This window comes from Theropithecus gelada, chromosome 14 (assembly GCF_003255815.1).
Source record: "Theropithecus gelada isolate Dixy chromosome 14, Tgel_1.0, whole genome shotgun sequence".
NCBI classification, from domain to species: domain Eukaryota; kingdom Metazoa; phylum Chordata; class Mammalia; order Primates; family Cercopithecidae; genus Theropithecus; species Theropithecus gelada.
This window is the reverse complement of record NC_037682.1, coordinates 97,865,059-97,879,948: the sequence shown is the minus strand read 5'-3', so window position 1 is coordinate 97,879,948 and position 14,890 is coordinate 97,865,059. Positions and strand designations below refer to the sequence as shown.

The window sequence follows — 14,890 nt, the reverse complement described above, 5'->3', positions numbered from 1 at the left end:
CGTGCCTGTAATCCCAGCACTTTGGTAGGCCGAGGTGGGTGGATCACCTGCGGTCAGGAGTTCGAGACCAGCCTGGCCAACATGGTAAAACCCCATCTCTACTAAAAATACACAATTAGCTGGGCGTGGTGGTGGGCGCCTGCCTGTAATCCTAGCTACTTGGGAGGTTGAGGCACAAGACTTGCTTGAACCCAGGAGACAGAGGTTGCAGTGAGTTAAGATCATCACTCCACTGCACTCCAGCCTGGGCTATAGAGCGAGACTCCGTCTCAAAAAAAAAAAAAAAAAAAAAAAAGAAGTCAGACAGAAGTACGAAAAGGTTACCATGAAAACACAGAGGCAGAGCCCCTACCCAGAATAAGGGAATCATAAAAGGCTTTAGAAAAGAGGAAACAAGTGAACTAAGGTTGGAAACAAGATTTGGAGTTAGTTAACTGAGGAAACACTAAAGTGGATGTGAGAAAACATGAGCAATTTTATGTTATTGAAAGATAAAGTGCTTAACAGGGGATGGCTGGAAGCAGGACCTAAGACATAGACCTAAGACCTAAGACAGCCATTAAAGATACAGATTTTAAGCCAGGCATGGTGGCTCATGCCTATAATCCCAGCCCTTTGGGAGGTCGAGGTGAGTGGATCACTAGAAGCCAGGTGTTCAAGACCAGCCTGGCCAACATGGAGAAACCCCATCTCTACTAAAAATACAAAAATTAGCCTGGCATGGTGGGTCTTGCCTGTAATTCCAGCTACTAAGGGGGCTGAGACACCAGAATCGCTTGAACCTGGGAGGCAGAGGTTGCAATGTGCTGATATCATGCCACTGCACTCCAGCCTGGGCAACAGAGTGAGACCCTGTCTCAAAAAAGAAAAAAAAAAAAGTACAGATTTTAGCCAATGGGTAGTAAGCAATAAAATTCAGGAAGATGCAAAAAGTCAAGGCAGATGAAAATCAAAATTAAAAACAACATATAACATTCTGTAGAATCATACAAGTGAAAATGGAAATATTGAGAAACTAGTGAAATAATTCTTAAATAATTAAGAATACCATTAAAACAAAATATCCTAGGAAGGAAATTCCCACTCTTATTAGATAATTGAGATAAAATTAGAGTATTTATCTTCACAGGAGAAAAATGTGTGCTTAAGTGCTAATATGATTTGTCTCACCAAGAGCCATTTGAAGATTCTTCATATTTTTAGTATTTACAGAACATTTTACTATTCAAGGAAATCAGAATATTTCACCCCAAAATACACTTCTTTGACATAGTTTGAGATGGCTTCTCAGACAGCCAGCTAACAGAAGTGGCCCTGCAAAGCTGTGTTTTATGGGGGAGATTTGCATTTGTAGAGAATCTTCATTGATGCAACGAGGCTTTCTCCGAGGCCCTGCCTTGTCCCAATGTAGGAAAGATTAACTGACACTTTGACACCCTAAAGGTCTAAAAGAAACATTTACCATTCATTCTCTCTGAGGGCTCCTACCTAAGGATTTCATCTACATATAAGGCCACTTTCATAGGTAGGCCTCATCTTCTCCCCGTTTTATAACCTATCTTGCCACTGAAACCTGATTTACCACCCGGTTTTGGCCATGCTCCAAGCCCCTGTTCTTTCTGTAGCCTCAAGATGATATGGAAGCTTCTACACTCCATTGAGGAGTTGAGTAATCACTCTGCAACTCTTCCTCATATACACGTTAATAAATTTGTGTGCCACTTCTCCTATTAACCTTTTATCGCTGATTTTTCAGCAATCCTTCAGAGAGTGAAGGGCAAATTTTCCTTTGGTCCCTACACTATTAAGCACGCAAACTGCCAAGACCCTTTCTATTCACCCCGTGTGATAGGTCAAATATACTTCTTTATTAATTCCCAATAATTTAATAATTTAATTCTCGTTAGTAAAGTAAAATGGCATAGAAGTGAAAATTTAGATTTCAGGGTTTTTTTTTTTTTTTTTTTTTTAATGTATGTTTGGTTTTTGCCCTTGCAACAAGTGGATGTCATTTTATGAATAGTGTTATGGCCCAGTGGGTTCTTCCTGCCCACTGCACAGAAAAGCCAACACACTGAGGCAATGGTGTTGCAATGGAGAAAGCATTTAATTATCACAAGGCAGCTTAGCAGCAGGACAGAAGACATTTCTAATATCTGCCTCTCTAAGAGCTTGGAGGCTAGGAATTTTAAGGATAATTTGGCAGGCAAGGGACTAGAGAATTGGTGCTGTCAATTGGTTGGGGATGAAATCATAGGACTGTTGAAACTGTCTTCATATACTAAGTCAGTTCTTGGAAAGTGGGGAGTCACAAGAATCAGAGTGGCTGCCTGTAAACCCTGAAGCCACATTACTACCAGGCTGCTTGCAGCCAAGGCTGAGTGTAAGAGGATAACTAGTCTGTCCTGTTTCTGCCCAATATAGGACTCTTTTCATTAGCAACTTTGACTCAGGAACTCTTTATCAACATGACCAAAACTTTCTCAGAAAGGTACCACAAACTGAGACTTTTCCTATCCTGTTTTTTTCTCTCTCCCTCTTTTCACAGATTAAGACCTGGATCATGGCCTGAAGGCTATCTCTGTCTACTTTTCCTCCTTCCCACTTTATCTTTCAAAGGAGTTTCTACAGTAAATCCACTGCATATCTAATCCCTACCTAGGTATCTGTTTATCTGAAGGATGTGAATAAGAATTGATTTTGTTAGCATAATAAACCACTAATATTATACCCTGATTAGGGCAAGCAGGAGAAAGACTTGTTTGCCTTGCAGATATTTTATTTTGAAAAGCATAGAGGGCCATAGCATCACACAGTGCTTAAAAATGTGAGATGGCCTCTTCAAGGGGCTGGAAAGCTAGAAGAGATCAGAGGGATAAAAGTAAGGAGGGGAAGGATGTTGATATGGTTAGGTTTTGTGTCCCCACCCAAATCTTATCTTGAATTGCAAACCCCATGTGTTCAGGGAGAGAACTAGTGGGATGTGATTGGATCATGGGAGTGATTTCCCCCATGCTGTTCTCATGATAATGTGTGAGTTCTCACAAGATCTGATGGTTTTATAAGTATTTGGAAGTTCCCCCTTTGCTCACTCTTCTCTTTCACCTGCCATCATGTAAGATGTACTAACTTCTGCCACCACTGTAAGTTTCCTGAGGCCTCCCCAGCCATGCTGAACTGTGAGTCAATTAAGCCACTTTCCTTTATAAATGACTAGTCTCAGTTGTTTATTTATAGCAGTGTGAGAACTAACTAATACAGGAAATTTGTACCATAGAGAGTGGGGTACTGCTAGAAAGATACCAAAAAATGTGGAAGTCACTTTGGAACTGGGTAACAGGCAGAAGTTGGAACAGTTTGGAGGGCTCAGAAGAAGACAGGATGATGTGGGAAAGTTTTGAACTTCCTAGAGACTTGTTGAATGATTTTGACTAAAGTGCTGATAATTATGTGGGCAATGAAGTCCAGGCATGCTGGTCTCAAATGGAGATGAGGAACTTCTTGGGAGTGGGAGCAGAGGTCACTCTTGCTATGCTTTAGCAAAGAGGCTGAAGGCATTTTGTCCTGCCCTAGAGATCTCTGGAACTTTGAACTTGAGAGAGATAATCTGAAATTGAAACTTAAGTTTAAAAGGGAAGCAGAGCATAAAAGATTGAAAAATTTGCAGTCTGATGATGTGATAGAAAAGAAAAAAGGCATTTCCTGGGGAGAAATTCAAGCCAGTTGTAGAAATTTGCATAACTAATGAGGAGCCAAATGTTAATCACCAAGATATTAGGGAAAATAACTCCAGGGCATGTCAGAAACCTTTGTGGCAGCCCCTCCCATCACAGGCCCAGAGGTTTAGGAGGAAATAAATGGATTAGTGGACCAGGTTCAAGGCCATCCTGCTGTGTGCAGACTCAGGACTTGGTGCCCTGTGTCCCAGCTGCTCCATCCATGGCTAAAAGGGGCCAATGTACAACTCAGGCCACTGTTTCAGAGGGTGCTAGCCCTAAGCCTTGGCAGCTTCCATGTGGTGTCCAGCAGGTGCACAGAAGACAAAATTGAGATTTGGGACCCTTGACCTAGATTTCAGAGGATGCATGAAAATGCCTGAATGTCCAGGCAGAATTGTGTTGCAGGGGTGGGGCCCTAATGAAGAACCTCTTCTATGGCAGTGCAGAAGGGAAATGTGAGGTTGGAGTCCCCACACAGAGTTCCCACTGGGGCACTCCCTAGTGGAGCTGTGAGAAGAAGACCACTGTCCTCCATACTCCAGAATGGTAGATCCACTGACAGTTTGCACCATGCGCCTGAAAAATATGCACACCAGCCGTGAAAGTAGGTGGGAGTAGGGGCTATATCCTGCAAAGCCAGGGGGGGTGGAGCTGCCTAAGACCATGAGAGCCCACCTCTTGCATCAGTATGACCTAAATGTGAGACATAGAGTCAAAGAAAATTACTTTGGAACTTTAAGGTTTAATGACTGCCCCACTGGATTTTGGAATTGCATGGGGCCCATAGCTTCTTTGTTTTAGCCAATTTCTTCCATATGGAATGAGAACATTTACCCAATGCCTGTACCCCCATCATATCCTGGAAGTAACTAACTTGCTTTTGATTTTACAGGCCCATAGGTGGAAGGGACTTGCCTTGTCTCAGACTTTGGACTGTGGACTTTTGGGTTAATGCTGAAATGAGTTAAGAGTTTGGGGGACTCTTGGGAAAGCATGATTGGCTTTGAAATGTGAGGACATGCAACTTGAGAGGGGCCAGGGGCAGAATGATATGATTAGGCTTTGTGTCCCCACTCAAATCTCATCTTGACTTGTAATCTTCAGGTGTTGAGAGAGAGACCTGGTGGGATGTGATTGGATCATGGAGGTGGTTTCCCCCATGCTGTTTTCATGATAGTGAGTTCTCATGAGATCTGATGGTTTTATAAGTATTTGGAAGTTCCTCCTTTGCTGAATCTTCTCTCTCACCTGCCACCATGTAAGATTTGCCTGCTTCACCTTCTGCCATGATTGTAAGTTTCTTGAGGCCTCCCCAGCCATGTGGAATTGTGAGCCAATTAAACCTCTTTCCTTTATAAATTACCCAGTCATGAGTATTTCTTTACAGCAGTGTGAGAATGAACTAATACATGTGTGGTCCATGGAAAGGAAAAAGGGAGATTAGAAACAGGATGAGTTACGGAAAGGGAGATTAGACAGGCATTTACAATGCCACGTTGCTATAAGGAATGTAGGTCCTAAATGGAGGATGTGTAAGTGGAAACTTAGTCTTAGAAAACAAAACGTGTGGGAGGCTGAGGCAGGGGAATTGCTTGTACCCAGGAGGCAGAGACTGCAGTGAGCTGAGATCATGCCATTGCACTCCAGCCTGGACAACAGAGTGAGACTCCATCTAAAAAAATAAAAATGAAAAAGAAAAGAAAAGAAAACGAAGTCATCTTTCCATTGACATGAGCACAAGTCAGGCCCTTACTAAGTTATGCTTTCTACCACAAAGTTGTTTTAAAAGACTGGGACAAAAGAGACTGACAAAAACACAAAGGAGGAAGAAAGGTTTTTATTTAAAAGAGAAACTGAAGGCAGTTTCTCAGTGATTCTCAAAGCATGTAGCATGATGTAGACATTAATAAAAAGAGACTAAGGGTCCAGGCTAGGGAAGCAGCAGACCTGGGTGTGACATCTGTTTCTGCCACTCACCTTAGGTGAGCTGTTTAACATATTCGATCCTCACTGTCTTTTCATAATAGAGATGATAATAGGCTATTGTGGGGAGTCAATAGATAACAAGCACAGAGAACAGAGAAAATAGAGCTAACATTTATTGAACACCAATTGTTTGCTTGGGTTTATGCTAAAGGCTTTATATAGAATATCTAAATTAATTAAAAGTGATTATTACCCAAAGATATGAGGTGTCTCAAAAAGGTTACTGATAGAAATTATGGAATTAAATCTACGGATTTTCAAAGCTAATAAAAATCTATGTGTAATAAAACGATATCACTGTTTAGATATAATTTGATTTTACTGTTTAAAATGATTCCTTCAATAAGCTTTCCAAGATCATATTTTTTACAGATTATAAATAACTTGTAATGTGTATTGCAATAGCCAACTTGAAAGAACCTGAAACATAGAAGACACTCAATAAATAATGAAATCACAATTTTGAAGATTGTATCTTACAATCTGTATTTTCCTCTTTTCTTTCCTGGAAGTCACTTAGAATCAAAAAGGAGAACAAGAAACAAAATCATTCACCCAGTTTTTGTGACAACAGGAAAAAGCTAAAACCCCAAACCACAAAATAGGTGTAGCAAGCTGTCAAAAACCATAAGATAAAGCCAATATGTTAGTGGGAGGAAGTAGAGAATAAAATTTATAGAGACAGAGAAAGGATAAGCAAAATAAGCATCCCAAAGGACAGACAAGGAAAGGAAAGGAGCACAGCCAGAGGTGTAAACCCTAACCTCTTGCTTGTGATGAGAGAAGCAAAATGCAAAATGAAGAACAGAAGCTTCCCTGTACCCATTTAGTTCCAAGAAGCACAGAAGGTGAGACTATAGGAAGAACCATATATAAATAAGTCATATTTGTACGAACCCATATGTTTTACAGACAGAGGTGAAGATAAGACTTTTTATTATGAAAAAAAAATCTCATAAACCCTATATCTGTTGACTGGGAAGAAGTAAAGGATAAACAGACTTACACATAAAATCATTCGGAAGATTACTTCAACTAACCTGGAACATAGCCCTGATATGAGCTTCAGGTAAACACATAAAAGTTCACTTTTTTTCCAAAAATGAGTAATCAAATAGCAACCAGCACAGAATCTCTATGAACCCACCCTAAAAGAGGAAAGAAATAGGAGCAAACACAAGAGGACACAAAGCATGAAAAACCAGTCATCATAAGGAAGTTAAAAATTTAAACATATATTGTAAAATATATGTTCAAATTTATAAGGTATTATCCTAGATAAAGAAGTAAAAAGCTAAGATTTAAGAGCTAAGAGAAATAGGAGAAAAAGCACAGGAAAAGCAAAGAGAAAGGAAGCAATAAAAGATAAAACACAGACTGTCAAAGCTCAGGAAACAAATGGAGGAAAAAAAGAATAAAACCATCACAGAAATAAAGACAAAACTGAGGGAGACACAATGAAGTATACCAATAGTTAAAGCCAAGTAGAAGGCATACAATATAGAAAGCTAAAAGCAAGCAAAATTAAATTTGAATGAAAAATGTCAAAAAGAATTAGAAGATCTATGTCCACTTAACAGTAAATTGTTGTATGGGGGCCAAGGAAGAGTTTTCTCCTTAGTCCCCTGAAGGCTTACTGAAAAATTAACTCACAAAACGCAGATTAATAGGAGAAAAGGCATACCAACTTATTTAATAAGTATCCATGGGACCCTTCAGAATGAAGATACAAAGATACAAGGGAAATTGTCCGTTTTTATGCTGAGGTTCAATCAAGTATGGATGGCCATGTAGCAATATGATTGGACACAAAGGTTGTGATCTAATGATAACAGAGTGGGTGGGAAAACCCAGCAAGACCTCTCTGTCTAGCTGTTTCTTGGTCTCTTTGAGCACGTACTCCTTCCTTCTGTGTATGGGCAGGACCTTCTCTGAAATGAGGTTCTTCACCTACAGTCAAGACCTTGTATGACATACAGTCAAATAAGTTAGATCAGATAATTTCTTTATGGACAGTTTTTGAAAGAATATTTTAGATTCTCTGGCCTACTTTCAGGAAAAGGAGTTTTGGTTTCTATGACATACCTTGGGGAAGAGAGATTCTAGTTTTTATGGCTAGCCTCTGGGAAGAATGGGACTGAGAGGAAGACAGGAAAAGGTCAGAGAAAATCTTTTGCTTCTGAGACTGCTGCTGAGGCCTTCATTTGGGGGTACTGTTTTCTGAGCCCCAACAGTTGCAAAAAGCCATCATCCTGTGAAAACAATGAGAAAACACCAAGGAAATAGGGGAACTATTTTTTTCTTTAAAGTTATTGAGGATCTGTGAAAACAAAGAAGTTAAATAAATTAGCAAAAGGAACAAGACTTTTTTAGGTGAACAAATCTCCATGGTCACTTTTATCTCCAAGGGCATATTTGAGGAGTCCAGAAGCATGGATAAGTGGAAGAGCAACCTTGTCTCAGCAGCAGACTTTTGCTGAGACAAGTTGAAACCAACTGAACTTTTACTGTCTGCATGTTGTTTGAAACAGTTGGCTGGAATGTAAAGAAGCTCCAAACACAGGGTTAGCTTTTCCGGTACATCAGTTTTTCTCCATAAGACTTTTGCTGAGTAAGTAGTGGCATAGAGGATGTTCTGGAAGAGAGAGAAAGATCTTGTAGATTTGCAATTGCTTAGACTCCAGACAAATAAGAAGAAATAATTTTGGAGAATTTCCCAAAATGGATGAAAGACATTAATCATGCATTCAAGTTTGGCAAACTGTAAGCATATCAAATGAAGAAATCCACTCCTAGGTACATCACAGTGAAAATTAAATGTTTAAAAAATCATATAAGCAACCAGAGAAAAAAGAAAATAAGGGACAAGCTAAATAAATTATAGTACATTAAGAAAAAGAAGGGAAAAAAGATTTTTGCTTGAATTGAAACCACTTGGCATTGAAAGAAGTCTAGCATTACTGACTCCATTTTGCTTCTAGCCTCACAGGCCGGCTGTCCTCATTCTTTCCTGGGCATAGGCCAAGCTACCATAGAAGGATCTTAGTTTATAGTTTAACTTTGAAGCAAGAATGCTAATAGTCGCTACATAAAATTGACCCTCTTCCTGTTTGGGAACTGAAACCACCTCTGTAAGACTAATGAAAGGTCGCAAGATTAGGATTAAGGGAGGGGCCTGAATTCAGCTAAGGTGTGGGCATAGTTTGCCTTTCTATAATTGTTTACTGTGCCAGAGGTCACAAGATTTGTAACTTTCTCAGTTGCTCCTATAGAAAACATCATTAAGATTGATCACTAAGATTGATAAAAGAACCTAAGATTGGTCTTTTGAGATGTTTTTCAGACTTCTTTATTCTGATGACTGATTTACTTCACCTGGATCCATGACTCAAGACTCAACTGGTCCTGTGGCCCCCACCCAGAGGCTGACTCATCTCACAAGGACTGTTTTTCACAACCCCATAATTTCATCCCCAACCACTCAGCAGCACCCATTCCCTAGTCTCCTGCCAACCAAATTACCCATTCAAAACTTGAGCCTCTGAGTTCTCAAAGAGGCTGATTTGAGTAATAAACTCCATGTTTCATTTTGCTAGCCATGCATTCATTAAACTCCTTCTTTTCTATAAAAACTTACTGTTCTCAGTGCACTGAATTTTCTGGGTTGTGGAAAAGATGAATCCATCAGGCAATTATAGAATATGCATAAATATCTGGAAGGATAAACACCAGACTAGTGACATTAATAATCTCTATGAGGGTGTGTAAATGTTGATGAAAAAGGCAAACTCTACAAAATATTTTAAAGATATTTATTCTGAGCCAATATGAGTGACCATGACCTGGGGACCATTCTCAGGAGGTTCTAAGAAAGTGTGCCCACAATTAAAGAAGTCAGTAGAAAGAAATGCTTGAGTTAAGATAAGAAGACTTGGGAAACCAAGGTTCTTGTTATGTGGAAGAACCCTCCAGGTACCAAATTTCAGAGAAAATAAATGGTAAATATCTCTTTTCAGGCCTTAAAGGATTCATACTCTCATTTAATCTCTCTTATATCAGGGAAAGGGCTAAAAGGGAAGGACATTCTTGTAGATACAAATTTCCCCAACAAAACACTGCTTTACAAAACTATTTCAAGAGATGTCAAAGAAATATATTTGGGGTAAAATATTTTTCTTTCCTTCAGGGTCTGTTGTCATGTGATGCTATACCAGAGTCAGGTTAGAATCTGGCATCTTATTGCTCAAGTGAGTATGTTTTGTCAGGCTTATAATCTCTGTTTCAATGTTAGCACTGGTCAGTTGTGTCTAAACTCCAAAAGGGAAGGTGTTTAATGAGGCATGTCTGACCTCCTTTCCCATCATGGTTGGGAATTCAGCTTTTCAGGTTTCCCTTGGCCAAGAGGAAGTCCATTCAGTTTTTTGTGGGGGGCTTAGGATTATATTTTTGTTTACAGAAAGCAGAGACTGCATAGATGGGAAACACAATTATGACGGATATTTTTATACATTTTGATTTTAAAACAATAACAATAAAATGTAAATCTAAAAATTAAACACAATATCCTTTGATCATGTATAATGTAGTTGCAAGGTGAGAAAGAAAGAGTTGTTGCAAAGAAAGAGAGAACCTTTCCATTTCCTTTTCCTTTATCTTTTGCAGAAAATGAAACCAGACATCAGCAAGCCCTGCTTTATCTCTCTCCCTAAGAAGTTCTCACCTCCACTTCCTCCCGTGTCCTGCTACAGTCTCCTCTCTGAAGGCCAATGGCCTCTAACAGCTCCTTGGTCTGTTCTGCCATGATTTTGGCTCACTTGTAACTGTTAATCTGCATGACCCTTACTCTGGTTTCAATTCTACACAACCTTTCAGCTCCAGATTCTGCCTCTGTCTTACGAACTCTACCTTTTCACCTTAACTCCATATACTTAGAAGAAAAAGTCTAACTGGCCTGGAAAACATCACCCTTGGCCAAGTAAGTCATGGCTGGGTGGCAACATAGAACTCTTTAGTGCTACAGTGCTACAGGTAGAGCTACTTATCCAAAAACAAGAAAAACTAATGAGAATCTCTAAATAAGGACATCAAAGGTTACATTGGCAGTGGGAGAATTTCATACAGACTCTAGAGTTATTTTTCCCTTTACAGTGGGTAAAGGTTTATAAGATTCAATTAGGTGATCAACCTGTAAGTTTTATGCTTCAATGTATCGTTCTCTATTGCTATGGAACATTATTACTACAAACTCTCATTTGAAAACAACACACATTTATTGTCTCATAGTTTCTATGAGTCAGTAGTCCAGGCATTGCTTAATTGTGTCCTTTACAATGAAAGTGTTGGCCAGGACTGTGTTCTCATCTGAAGCTTTAATGGGGAAGAATCCACTTCTAAGCTTATGTGTTTCTTGGCAATACTATCAGTTCCTTGCAAGCTGCCAAACTGAGGGGTTCAGTTTCTTGTTGGCAGGAGTCTGCTCTCAGTTCCTTGCTACATGGCCCTCTCCATAGGGATGTAAACAACATGGAAGCTTGCTTCTTCAAAGTCAGCATGGAAGAAAGGGTCTCTTTACAAATTGGAAGTTGTGATCTTATTTTTTATTTTTGAGACAAGAGTCTTGCTCTGTTGCCCAGGCTGGAGCGCAAGGGTGCAATCACGGCTCACTGCAACCTCTGCCTCCAGGGTTCAAGTGATTCTCCTGCCTCAGCCTCCTGAGTAGCTGGGATTACAGGCACCCGCCATCATGCCCGACTAATTTTTGTTTTTTGTTTTGTCTTGTTTTTTCTGAGATGGAGTCTCGCTCTGTTGCCGAGGCTTGAGTGCAGTGGCACAATCTCGACTCACTGCAACCTCTGCCTCCCAGGTTCAAGCTATTCTCCTGCCTCAGCCTCTTGAGTAGCTGGAATTACAGGCGCATGCCACCACACCTGGCTAATTTTTTTTGTATTTTTGGTAGAGACCGGGTTTCACTGTTTAAGCCAGGATGGTCTCAATCTCCTGACCTCGTGATCCACCAGCCTCGGCCTCCCAAAGTGCTGGGATTACAGGCGTGAGCCACTGTGCTCAGCCTTAATTTTTGTATTTTTGTAGAGATGGGTTTCACCATGTTGGCCAGGCTGGTCTTGAACTCCTGACCTCAGGTGATCTGCCTGCCTCGCCTCTCAAAGTGCATGAGCCACCAGGGGCACCCAGCCTGGAAGTTGTGATCTTATTTAATGTAACCATATATGCATAATCCCATACATCTCATTTCCTTTGTCATATTCTAATGGCTAGAAGCAAGTCACAGTTTTTTCTACACTTGGAGGAAGAGGAGGAGAGGATGACTACATAAAGGTATGGAAGGCCTTTATGGCCGGGAGTGGTGTGGAGGTGCCTCCTAGGTGTGGAGGCAGGATCATAAAGGCCTCTTTAGAATCTGTCTACCACACTCAGCACCAGAAAGATGAAAATTTAATATTCTCTAATCCCAAATCTTAATATTGGTCTTCAAGGAGTTGAATAGCCTTCTCTACTTAAAAATTCGTCTTCTGCTAGCTTGCTCTCCACAGCTAGATTATAAGTGCTCTCTGGGCAGGGATGATTTGATTGACTGTTGGTTTGCTGGCTTAGTTTTTTGTCTGCCCACATCCCCGTCCTATTCCACCTCCTACTAGTTCAATAGATTATCTGAAAACTCTTAGCTGAACACATTTATTTCTTCATGATCCCTATCTCTTTTTGAGAGCTGTGTTGAATATTAAGGAAGTGCCTTAAAAGGAAATTTCTGGAAGGAAAAAAGTAGGCAAGAGTTGGCCTTGCCCTTCAAATCAAGGAGGCTATTATTCAAAGGGGCCAATAGTGCTGCTTATGTCACCCTGCTAATTCCAACACCTCATTAATCTTATCTCTAGAGTTATTTCCAGGTGTAGAAACTGAAAACGCATTTGAATTTACTGTTTCAGTTGGCCAACATAGAAACCTCTTTTAAGAACTATTTTAACATTATGTTAGTTCTTAGACCTTTTATATATTCTAAACTCAATTCCATCCAGAATATCTCTGGGAGCATTAGTCCTCCCTCTAAGAAAATTATCATGGCAAGTTTTCTTGTGCAGAAACACTATATGTCAAATACATTCCAGCAGTGTTGTTTGTTTTTATATAGCAAAACTCACAGTATGCTTTTCCATTTAACTGTGGGCAAAAGAATAGCAATAACATAAATAAATCCCATTTCAAAAGTGACATCTGTACGGATTGGTAGGTTCTAGCAAGAGGCCTTATACAGCAAAAGAAACCGCTGGCTTTTAGTTTCCTATGTGTTCTTTCTACTTGTTCACTAAGCCCATTTATATGAAAGATTTCTTTAACCATAAAACAGCTACATCTAAAGATTTATGAGAATCAAACATTTATTCCTGAGGCACTTCACCCTGTAAATAAAAAACTGTCTGAGTATTTAATACAGAAGCAGAGAGACAAAGAGATAGAAACAATTGTCCAACTCATTCTGTTTATTAATTACCATTTCTCCCACTCATTTCCCTTCGCTTCTTTATTTCCCCAGCCCTTGGAAAGTATTACTTTATATTCTCTCTGTCACTATTTCTAAATTAGATTTCAAAATTGCTTTTACCATGAGGTAGGGCTGAACATACTAATGCAGAAACATGCTCACAATAGAGTAAGTGGCTGGAGCAGAAATCCGAAGAGTTATAGTAGGAGTCCAATTTTTGTTTAAATACATATACAAATTATATATAATAAATGAACTGTAATACATAAATATATGCATTTATAATCCATATACATAGTGTGTGTGTATTTGGAGAGAAAGAGAGCAAATACATATATTTAAGAGAGAAAATATGCTAAAATGAGAGAAAAATACATGACAAACTTTTCGCAGAGGGACTGTGGGGAAAGATAGGAAATGAGACATTCACTTGATAGATACAAATTTTCTTGCTTTTAAAAAATAGACGTATACTGCTTTTGCAAAGGAAAAGTAATACTACTTTCAAATTGCTTCTATTTGCATGATATCCAATTCTCCCCAAGGCTGTCCAATCTTTATTACACTTATTACTGATACACTGCAGGATTTGGACAGGGATGGAGTTCAGTGGTGATTACTTCCCCATCTACTATTATAAAATGTCATTACCTCAAAAAATTCTGCCTAAAATTCAAACCTAAGTGTATGTACCTTCCACTGAGAACTTGTCAGATTCTTGCCATCTGTATTTCCATAGCACTTATCTGAATCTCCTCCCAGAGTTTCCAGCTGTTCCCAGAAGTGCAAACCTACTTCTGCTACTGCTGCTGCTGTGCATTGCACCTGCCTGCGGCTGTCAGGTTTATGAAGTGAGCTAGTAAATACTTCCCCAGGAAAAGCCGACATTCTGTAAAAAAATCAATTATAAATCACTGCACAAATAGGATCCAAAGGATAATTTCGCAAACAATAATAACCAAAATCATTAAACCCCATACTTGGAGAGTACTTTATACTTTCTGTTGTGCTTTTTTGGGGTCCATTTTCTCTTTCGGTTCTTACAACAATTTCATGAAGTAAGAAAGGCAAGAACATTGAGTCCCTGATTATTGCTACTTTGCATTTCACTGATCTGCTCATACAACACTGCTAAAAATTCTTACACTTCATTTTTTTCCTGATTAATTTGCTTAATCATCAGTTCACCTGCAATCTCCAAAAATGCACGGTGCTTTGCTATCTAGGGAACATAGCTGAAATAAGCATTTTTCTTATTCTGAGAGGAAACACAGTATAGGAAGAGCACAGGGTTTGGAATCAGATAGATTTGTGATCTAATCTTGGCTCTGTCACTTACAAACTCATGCAGCCTTGGTCAAATGACTTAACCTTCTAAGCCTCAACTTTCCCATTGTGAAACAGGTTTTAATTTTTACTTAATAGGGCTGTTGTGAGGATTGTGTAAGAACCTGGGATAAAGCAGCCGCTTCAAAGACACATCAACATTTGGAACCTTGGCAAAATCTTTTCCCTGGCCCCATCTGCTGGAGATAAAGAGTAAAGTCGTGTTTATAATTAAGCAAAATATAGAGCTTTCAGTATGTAACTGTTCTGTGATCCAACATCATTTAAAGAAATTCGTAGTATTGAAAAGCAAGAATTAACTGTCCATATTCCTGTGTTATGGCAAGAGTCACACAGTTAA

General features: G+C 39.4%; 1 pseudogene; it reads right to left on the bottom strand.

Moving 5' to 3' along the window:
• The window catches only part of LOC112605955, a 176,885-nt pseudogene extending 162,794 nt beyond the window's left edge, over positions 1-14,091 (bottom strand).
• Positions 14,092-14,890: the final 799 nt, after the last annotated feature.